General features: G+C 41.4%; 1 pseudogene; it reads left to right on the forward strand.

The window, feature by feature from the left end:
• The first annotated feature begins 8,402 nt into the window (after nucleotides 1-8,402).
• Nucleotides 8,403-8,518, forward strand: LOC120622568 (uncharacterized; annotated as a pseudogene).
• The last annotated feature ends 2,847 nt before the right edge of the window (nucleotides 8,519-11,365 follow it).

The raw sequence follows: 11,365 nt of genomic DNA on the forward strand, positions 1-11,365 counted from the left end.
CATGGAGAGGCCCCATGTTCCAGCTTTTCAGTCTAAGATCACAGGTGTAAGTCAAGATGGGCCTGCGCCGTGGGTCCAGCTGCTTTCCATAGGTGGGGGTAGACCAGAGGGCTCTGTTGGACCTACCCCATTAGCCATCTCTAGTCCAAGTTTACCGTCTGCTACTTCTACTCACCAGATTTCTGGACAGAAAGACAGCAAGAGGGACGAATAACAGGCTTGGGGCATCAGACATCTCCTCCTAGTCTTATTGCCATTTGGGAAAAAAGTTACCTTATAGAGAAGCTGAGTGTTTGTTCATATGATGAATGATAAATGAAACTTTGGCCTAGACGGTTGCAGTAGGTTGTGTGCAGTATTGCAGTGCAATTATATTAATAGGAATTTAAATTACAAAAAGCAGATAAATTGTACATTTACGGCATGAACGTGTGATGTTTTAGCCTGTAGATTGTTAATATTAGGGCTTTGACAGAGTGCTCATTCAGCTTCCCCCACATCTGTCTGGGTTTTGTTTGTCATTTAATTCAGGAAAAGAGGCAGCTGTATAGACTTAGATTCGTTCTGTTTCCAGACACCGTGGAGTCATCGTTCTCCATAGGGTCTCAAGTTGGTTCTAGATCGTTCCCTTTATAAGTGCTGGTTTCACAGACCCATATTACAATTACAGAACAATGTCTCATTTTTTATCAGTTACAGAGAAATGCTGCATTTTTAATCAATAAACAGATAAAAAGGAATAAGATCGCCTCCTTTATCAGCAACATGCTGTCCTGGCGAATTGAGACAGAAAGCCTATTAAGTGGAAAAACATTAAAACATCTTATGTCTGGGACAGACTGTTTTCAAGTTTCATCAGTTATGCTGGAACAGAATTCTTTTTTTCTTTTTAAAGTTTTTATTGTCAAGTCAGAGAGGGGCACTAGAAAAATTAAAAATGTGCTGATTAACATGGAGCAAGAAAGGAATTGTCTTAATGAAAAGACCGAGAACTCAGCACAGATGTCAACGGGAAGGAGATGTGCCCCTATATTTAACTCCTTTTAAAGGAAGAATTAAAAACGAAGAGGCTACTAGATCAGAGAATGGATTTCTCCCCTAAGTTTCAGCCACATTAAGTAGTACGCTCTCAGCGTGGACGGGAGTGTTTGCTGGAGGGAGATGGGCTGGAGCACTGTTGAGGAACCTTCTCTTGGCAGCATGGGGGTGGATGGGTCGATCATAAGAGTAAATGAGAGCCACATAAACTCTGGGATGGACTCTTAAGGAGGTTACATGAGATTTGTTCAAACTGCTTAGGGACTGTCAACAAAGCATATTTACATAGCATCTTTTCAAGATAACACAGCTACTTACAAAAACAGGTATGGTACGTACTATGAGGGGAGCTTGGGCAGGATGTTTACGGAGTAGATGTTCAGGATAGATAACAGCCTAAATTTCAGCCAGAAAGGTCAACACGATTGAAACTAGGCCTGGATTTGCTGTCGACTCCTGGAAGAGATCTCTCGGGTGGTGGGCTGCGTTTAGTTTTAGCAGACCTGGGACTGACTGAATACATACCTCTCGGGCTGGGAATGGCACAAGATAGAATTTGAAAGTGTATGTGCTTGGTCCGAGAACAAACAGGAAGAAAGGAAAGCACAGTGATCCAGCTCCACGTAGGGACGGGAAGAAAGAGAAGCAACTTAGAAAGTAGGTTAAATTGTTTTAAACTTCACGTGGCCAGCTGAGAAGGAAAAGTTGAAAAACAGGACCCACGGCACTCAGAGACATCCATCTGCGACAGAAAAGTGAGGAAATAAGTTTTTGCTGCTGGGAAAATCGAACAGGTCGGTCAAAGTCTGGACAATTGAAAAGATGAGGGATGGAAAGATTCGTAGAGGGAGCACCTGGTCTAGGGCATCGTGATTCTTATTGGCCCCCAGAGGCGCACATGCTTTTGCATGTTCATGAGTTTGCTGAAGGTAATTTTAAACTGAGACAAATGTAGAGAACCAGAAGACTGCCATTAAGTGATGAGCTTCCTAAGCCTGAGTAACTCAGGAGCAGGAGGAAGAGGCAGTAGCCACTGGTAAAATATGCCTTGGCATCTTAATGGGGTGGATGACAGCAGAGAAACCAAGGCGGTGAAGCTGGTTTTGATGAGCTTCCCGTTAAAAACCTTATAAATGCGAGGAAGCCTTCTTTCCAGAGACAATGTCGCTAGGCAGAGTCTACACAGTTTACTGTTGAGTTCCGGAACCTACAGTTCAAAATGTAGATGGAATTCCAGAGGGCGAGAGCCTAAGAGGAAGTGTCTGCCTATACCTGTCCGAATATTGCACGTTAGGTGAGTCCCGGAGGCCTCTCTTAGCACATATTTGTATAATAAATGTAATTTTCCCCCCAAGAAATTGCAAGGTCACAACTAACGTCTCAGTACAAGATCTCTCCTTCCTAGTTCTAGACTGGGGCCCCTGGGCTAGATGAGAGCGTTCTGGCAGAATCGAAGCCCAAAACATCTCCCTTTCTTAGCCAGCCCTAGCCCTTTGGCTTGAGGTGGCACCGTGAGCCCGCGTTCTGCTCTGACCCGAGTACTGGGGTCTAGCAGCCCAGTTCTGTGTATGGTAGCTGCTCCTGACTGAGGCTGGGGGCTTTGCTGGTTCTACCTAAATTTTGTCGGCATGAATTTGGTGCTGTAATATTCTTATGTGTCCTTTCGGAAAATTGGTAATGGTGAGAAACGAATTCAATTTTGGAGCTGCTGAGAGCTGTACCATTCCATCAGGAGGTGGCTTGGATGCAGCTTCTGATGAAGAACCCAGACCCCCTCCGAGTGAGGCACGTCTGGCTGAGGGAGAACAGAGTAAGGAAGTAGGGGGTCTGTTAGTTTCTAGACTATTGTGAGAAATCACCACCTACATAACGGCTTAAAACAACACTTATATATTAATTTATGGGTCTGTAAGTCCAAAATGGACATTGGTTTAATTGGTTACACCGGGATAGAGTGAAGGTCTTGGCAGGCCTGTGTTGACTCCTTGAGGTTCTAGGGGGCGTCTGCACCATTGCCTTTTGCATCTTCAAGAGGCTTCTCGCATTTCCTGCCTCATCACCCCTTTCATCCATCCTCACAGCTGAGTCCTTCTCCTGCTACCTTCTCTCTGTTCTAACCTCCTCTTCTGCCTCTCTTTTCCCCTTTTATGGACTCTTACGATTACACAGGACCCACCCAGACAATCCAGGACCATCTCCCTGTTTTAAGGTCAACTTATGAGCAATGCTAATTCCATCTGCAGCCTTAACACCCCTTTGCCATGCGAGATAGCATATTCTCAGATTCTAGCAATTCAGACGTGGGCATCTATGTTAGGCAGAATAATGGGACATTATCCCATTATTCTGCCTAACATAGGAGCAAGGACTTCAGTTCTCTAAACTTAAAAGGCAGAGGAGAATTGATTTTTTATTTTCCTTTCTCTCTTGGAATGTTATAATGGGCGGTAGGATCCACGTTCAAATTTGAGAGATTTTTATGTTATTCATTGTGAATCTCATTGGGCAATATTTGGATGATGTCGCTGGGTATGCTGTGAAATGAGAAATAGAAGAGGTGAAGAATTTTGGGCTTAGGATGCTAATTTGTCTGTGATGCTAATTTAACTAATATGTGTTCTGACTCTTTTCTGACTCTGGGGACAAGAATAGAATGGCCCAGGTTGTAAGTCATGCTCACAGGCAGAAGCAGCACCCCTCGGGGCACTGCTGATCTTTCTCTCTGAATGAAGCTAGGCATGTTATAAGTATCCTTCCTGGCTGACCAAAGTCTTGGCTTTTGAACCCAATGGGTTAAGTGAGAACAGAAATGGGGGAAAAGAGAAAAAAACAGTCAAGATTTTTCTTCCCGTGCCAAAGAAGACTCTGTTCTCTTCCCCGTGAGTGGGGATCTCGAAGTGAGCAATTTCAGATTTTCTCTCTAGTAGTTTCTTTGGGTTCGCACTAATCCGGTTGCTAAGACTCATGCTTCTTCCTTTCTTTGCTTGCCTAGTGAATCTATAAAAGGGAAGAGAATTGCTTTCTGTTTCTTGTCTCAGTGTAAGAAAACTATACCCACCTACTGTCCCAATGCAGAATTTCAGCTCATGACCGGATAGGAGATCTATCTAATAAAGGCTTGTTGCAGACCCCATTACCATGAGATGGGGTGAGGGGCGGGGGTAGGTGTGTCCCACTTGTCCTCAGACCCAAGTAGTATTTTCCCAACCAGCTTTAAGAAAACACACATTGGTGGTTCTCAGGCAATTCACAGATTAATAAACCTGTTCTCTTGATCCCTATTGATTATCAATTCTTCGAAATTATATTCAGGGGCTACACCCATGTGGGAGTGTCCTTGGCACCCACATCTACAGCTCATCTAGGAGAGAAGTGGAAATTCTTAAAAGCAGAGGCATAAAGACGATGCTGAAACACTTACCTCATTCTCCCGAAACTGTGACCTAAATTAATCTCCACAGCTTTGTAAACACATGCGCACTTTTCCAGAGTCTTAATCCACAGTGCTGTGATCGTCATCATTAGCGTCCTCATTAGAAGCAGATGGTGGCGAAGTGTTGCCTACACATTTAGATGATGTTTAAATAATTCCTGGAAAAACAGTCAAGCAGCCTAATCAATTCTTTGAGAAGCTACAGTGGAAGTTGGAGGGCGGGACAGGAGTAAAACGGTGTCTCCGAGAAATAATTTTACGGACTGAGAAGATAAAGGGGTTTTGAAATAACTAATTGTTTAAAAAAAAGCCCTTTCTACTGAAATCTCATCAATATCATTGAGGTAAATTTTCGAACTGTAACATTTTTATTTACTATTTTCCCGTTTACAAAAACTGACCGTTTTGGGTAGATTTGGGAAACACAGGAAAGCAAACACACAGACGTATCACAGTTCCCACTCCCCGGGAGAAACCACTGCTGGGAAATGAGCTGCACGTGCTTTCCTTATTTGCAGAGCGGCCCTTGCACTCGGGTCGCTGTCCTCAAACCTCTCCGGCGATGACACGCAAGGCTTCTCGGGATAGCGCCCAGAGCATCTCTGCTTCAGTGCCTTTCCTGGTACGGGCTGCCTGGCCCCGCCCCGCTTTGATTCCTGCTTCCCGTCTTTTGAAAACGCAAATCTCTTTATTCCGGAGCCTTTGCTACATGTTTGTTGCGGCCCGTGGGCCTGGCGACCTTGGAGGAGGCACCACTGTGTTCAAAGGAGATATGGAGGAGGCAGCTCGACCCTGCTGATCTGCCGAAGAGTTTGTGTCCTTTTTTTAATTCAGTATATTTCTTATATTTTTCTTCTGGTAACATAAAGTGTTTCGAACTCTCTACAAATCATTGATTTTTGTTTGTGATTTCAGAGACAGAAAGATGAATAGGAATAACCTATGCTTATAACCCCTTTTCTAGACAAAACTCAGAATAGACTGACCAAACTCCCACCTCTTCTCTCATCGCCATTTTTTTTCTTCACTATAGTTTAAAAAGTGCGCAGAAAGAGTTTTTTGTTTTGCATATTATTTTTAGGCCCGCAATATAAAAAATTAGCTGTTGCGAGAAGCCCAGTTTTAAAATGATGTTCCTAAGAAAGTATTCTGAAAGGAAATACATGTTTAAAGCTTTTGTTATTAGTAGCAGCCATTTTAGTTTTTTCTTTTTTTTTTTTCAGTTTGCTTTTATAGTCCAGGTATTTCAATTTCTTTCTTTTCAGTAGTTTTCAAAAATCTTAACAATAAGCTATAGCTATTACTGGAATAAAGTAGTATTTTTCTGGACAAAGAAAAATATTTTTGTACAGTGATCATTTTTAAGTGCTTTTATTTGATCTTTTCAGGAATCTTGTGGTAGAGACAAATCAGGGTTTTTCTCTCTCTAGTGGGAAGGGAGCTGACTCAGAATGTTTCATAACTTTATTTCCCTTTCTTGCTGAACAGATTTCTGACTTCTTATAAGCTCCACTGGTGGGTGGTTATTACAGGGACCTCAGGCCACATAGCTACTGAACGGCAAACTTGAGACCAAGGCCAAATATCCAGTATCGAGTCCTTTGCTCTTGGCACTCACGTCACTGGCTATCCAAAAGGACTGAGATAGTTTCCATTTAGGTGACTAGAGAATCACAAGAGATCTTTAACAGGAGAGTCTGTAGTGTAAAGGAAATTCTTTTTCACATTTGAAAAGCTCTGAGCTACGGTGTTGCTTCCTCCCAACCATGACCAAACTTGTCAATTCCTCAGCAGAGAGCATGCTGGGAGGATGAAGGAGGTACGCATCATAATGTTTTCCCAGTTCTGAGGGGTCCTCTGTTGGAATGTAATTTCCTAGGGCTCATTATTAATGAATTCAGCAAATATATATTAGGCACTCGCTGTGTGTCAGAGATTGTTCTAGTTCAGAAGATAAAGCAGTGAGAAAAAATAGACAAATAGCTCTGCCTCCTGGAGCTCACATTTTAACAATTGTCTCAGTATTTTATTTTTGTTAATATTCTTGTTTAAGCTGGCCTTTGCCACATTTATCTGAATGCTTTCACTGTAATTTATAATTTTGGTGGCAGAACAATCATTACTGTTTACTGGATGCTTATAACATGCCATGCACCATCTAAACAAATCATGCATTACTTTATCTAGTCCTCATAAACACCCATCTACCAGGCTGTCATTATACTTTTTCACTCTATATAAATAGTACATAGTACACCCAAGATTTTAACATAGGGCTGTCTGCCTCTAAAAGCTGCCTCTGAAAGTGCATTTCACCACTATCCATACTGGCTTGTCTTAAACATCATTGTTTTAGATTGCAGCTCCAAGAAACTCGTCTGAAATGAAAATTGAAATTGCTTTCATTTTGTATCAAATAAATTCAAAATAAATTAGCTTTCAAATCAGAAGGAAAGATATATTCATCCTTTAAGTCCTGTTGCGAGGTGGTAAATGAGAGCTGTAAACTTTCGGGTCGACGACAATGCCTGTTTCATCACTTTTCCAGCTCATCATGTACGTGTCTGTTACTGTAGGAAAGTACGCAGGCAACCATTATCAGCCACAGTCTCCGATTCTTCGTGGCTGATTGAGACTGCACAGTAGACCGTATTGCAGAAGTTAAAATTATTGCCCATAGACTTTAATTATTTTTTAATTTCTCTTTGATGGGAAATACATGTTTTAACTTAAGGAAGCATGCATTCAAAACAGTAAGCTACATACACCATGACAAGTGAACGACTAGAGGCTGACATATCTGTGTATGAGCTTCTGCAGCTTTTCCTCAACCCAGGTGTTTGATAATCCGTAGCACGAGACTCACGATTCTTACCATGATTTTGGCATAGCTTGGGAAAATAGCCTGGGTTCCAGGTGGTTAGAGGAGGTTAACATAACCCCAGATGTGCAAGCAAGTACAGTGCGGTGGGAAAAATATTAAAAATATCAGATGATATTGCTGCTGATTATTGAGAGATCACCATATGATAGGCGCTTCTGCTTAGTGGTTTACATACATTATCTCATTTAATCCTCACAGCAGCTGGATCAAAGATGTAATTGATGCCGAGAGAAGTTAAATAACTTTCTCGACGTGGCACTGCCTGTAGGTATCCAGTCAGGGTTGGAGTCCAAGTAACTTTCTTCTCCACCACGTATCAGTGTCACGAGGATTCAGAAGTGGGAGAGATCAACAGATCGGAGAGATGGGGAGGAAGGCTTCATGGAGGCGAAACATCTGTACTTAAGTAAATGTTTCTACTAATGTTTCCGTCTCAATGACATCACTGGAACGTTTCAGGTGTAACTGGACAGTTTTGAACATCTAGTTTCTTAACCGTATCGAGATTGGCTAAACCATATAACAGTACTAATTATAATTAGTTCTCTAATCAGCTGTAAGGATCATACTTCTCCACATTGCGCATGTCAGCACCGTGCAGTTAGAGCACACCTTTTCCTGGTCTTGTTTATTAATCTTCGTGCAGTAGCAGAACACCAAATTTTGCTTTTAAAGATGTCTTCTGCTTCTTATATTTTGTCTCAGATTCTAGAATTGCACCAAAAAGAAATTATAGAAGGTAAGATGTCGCAATAGTCTCAATCGGAAAAATAAAACATAGATTGTGAACAGAATCACAGGCGTTTAGGAAAAAGTCATGAGGTACCTTGGCTTTTCCTCGTGAAAATGTTTATTACGAAGTCAGTTTGAAACTGTAACATATTTGGCTTTACAATATGCCCATCCTATTTCCAGAGCTTCGGCCAGTCTTTAATCTTTTATATGAATCAGAAAAGCGCGGGCGTGGTTTCATAGTGTAGCGGTTAGCACATCTGCTTTACACGCAGAAGGTCCTGGGTTCGCTCCCCAGTGGAGCCACGGTTCATGGTCTAGGACCATGCCACCCTGGAGAAGCCCGATGTCTGATCGCGGAAGCTAAGCAGGGTTGGGCCTGGTTAGTACTTGGATGGGAGACCACCTAGGAAGACCAGGTGCTGTAGGCATTAAAAAAAAAAAAAAGTGCTCTCTCCCCTACCCCTCAAATTGATACACTGCTAGGCAAAGGGAGAGTACCTTGCTGGGAAGAAGCAGGCATCCCTTCCTCCAGGTGTATGCAGCCCTGAGCCACAAGGACACAAACTTGACAGGTGGAAAGCGGGGTGGATCGCACCCCTATTTGCCAACAGACCGGGAAACATTGTGAAGCACATAAATGGCACCATCATACACAGTAGTCTTACTTGTAGCTGTCACTTGAGAGGAAATACAGGAAGACTGCCGAGTGCTTTGCATTCATTTATCAGAATCCTACTTGTTAAGGAAACTGACTTGGGAAAGTCAAGAGCACACAGCTCTCAAGTGTGGGAGCTGGGATTCAGGCTGAGGCCTGATTAATTCTAAAGTCTGGCTCATTCTTCCTGATGACATAACACCTTATCTCTGCTCTGCAAAACTTTTCAAACTTGTTGGGTGGCACCATCAGCATTCACGAAAGAAGAGATGCGGGAAGCAAACCTCTGTTCCCTGTGCAGAGAGAACATTTCGTTTTGCCTTTTAATCTCTTTCTTCGCATAGGAGTTCTCTTTTCTCATGTGGGATATTCAAATCCCACCTATTCTAGATGTGATCTAATGCTACTTTCTCCATAAAGTTCTTCTTGATTCATTTTAATATGGAAATAACCTCCCTCTTAGAAATCACCAAAGCACATTCTTTTACCACTCTTAGGATCTGAGCTTGTTCCAACTTGCATTACGGCTATGTGTATTTATGCCTCCACCACACCCCTAATGGGCTATGAATTCTTAGATGCTGGCATTATATATAATTAGTCCTTTTATTACCTCTGCCTGGCACAGCGTAGGAAGTCAAGTTTGTTGACTAAATGAATAAACAATTGCATAAAAGAATGAACCAACACTAATCAAGATTTACAATAAAATGGTATTCAAACTACCCATACCACTGGAAATAATGACAAAATTTAGATAAGACATTTGAATTTTTTTTTTTAAATATCTTTGTTTCTAAAGAGCCGACAGATTAAGTATTATAGGTTGAATTCTACCTCTCCCTCCCACTCCACCAAATTCAAATGTTGAAGTCCTAACCGCCAGTACTTCAGAATGTGATGTGTTTGGGAATAGGATCAATGCAGATGAGATTAGTTTGTTAAAAGGCTAGAGAGAAACACATAAAACTTGAGCGGGAACCATGGAAGCCAGAAGGAAGTGGCATAAAATATTTCAAGTACTGAAAAAAAAAGTTATCAATTCTGGATTTTAGACACAGCAAAAATATCCTTCAGGAGTGAAGGCAAAATGCAAGCATTCTCAGATAAAGAAAAACGAAGAGAATTTGTTGCTAGCAGAACTATGCTTAAAGAATGACTGAAGTTCTGTACAGAAAAACAATGAAGAAGGAGGCTGCCCCAAAGAAAAAAGGAAGAACGATGGAATATGTAAAACTAGAGATAAATATATTAGGTTATCCTTTCGCATATGAGTTTTTAAATATTTATAATGTTCGACCGAAGGAAAAATTATAACATGATCTGATGCGGTGCATAACACATGTAGAGAAAATCATTGTCAGTTATATTTTTTAAGTGGGGTGAGTAAAGGGACCAATGTGGAATTAAGATTTCTGCATTTTATTTGAAGTGGTAAAATGTCAATATGGATATATATTTTAATACCTAGACTACTTACTAAAAATCTTATTCAAAGTGATATATTCAAAAACACTGTGGGTAAATCAAAATGAAATTAAAAATAATATCCAAGCAATCCCCAAGAAGGCATGAAAAGAGAAACAGAGATGAAAATCAGAACAAACAGAAAGCAAATGATAAAAGAACACAGTTACACGCCAACGTATCAATAATTACTTTAAATGTGAAGGGCCTAAATATACCAATTAAAAGATAGATTGACAGAGTGGATAAAAAATAGGACCCAATTATATTTTGTCTGCAAGAAACTCACTTAATGTGCAGCAACCTAGAGTAGATTGAAAGTAAAAGGATGGGAAAAATGTATAATAATACATTATAATATTAAAAAGGAATACGGTAACACCTTACAAGGCATACCTTACATAACACACAGGTCAGCAGGGTTCTTGAATATTTCAAAGGATGGCACAAATAGTCATTCATTTTTGACTTTGGTAATGTAGACATGCAAATTACAATTTTTAGGAAAACCACTAAAATAATTGCAGTGGAGTATCAAACCGCCAGCCCAGTAGAAAGAAGAAAAAAGAATGCGATGAAAAAAAGCAACCCAAAGGAAGTGAGAAGGAGCAAAGACAAGCGTAAGACAGGTGTGACGGATGGGGGCGGGGTGGGCAGGCGGAAGGACTGTGAAGGAGAGATGCTCATGGAAAGTTTCTAAGGTGCGGGCACTGTGGTGGTTGCCTGAGTGATTGTTTAATGTATGCTTTGTGTGCTCTTCACGACAAAAGTTAAAAAGTGCTGGGCTGGTCACATCCTGCTTTTCTATGGTTACCTTGCTGGTGCTTTCTCATCACCTCTTCGACAGACTCAAGCCTTTCTGCCTTCACCCTCCGTTCCCCTCATCTATCATGGTTTTCTTCTGCTTCTCAAGCCAAGTGTCTCCACAGAGGTCTCTAGGGTCACTCAGCTCGCTTTCTCACCTGTGTCTGCATTCCGACATCAGGCTAATAGAAACTAGTACTAGAAACTTCTTAGTAAAGTCATCAGTCATTTTCTTGGCATCAAATTCACATGTGTAATCCCGATAGCTTTTATTACTTGCTCTTCGCAGCATTTGGCCGAGGCCCCTGGCTCACTCCTGGAAGTCTCGGGCCCCTTGCACTGTTCTTGT

This window comes from Pteropus medius, unplaced genomic scaffold (assembly GCF_902729225.1).
Source record: "Pteropus medius unplaced genomic scaffold, Ma_sr-lr_union100, whole genome shotgun sequence".
In the NCBI taxonomy this organism is placed as follows: domain Eukaryota; kingdom Metazoa; phylum Chordata; class Mammalia; order Chiroptera; family Pteropodidae; genus Pteropus; species Pteropus medius.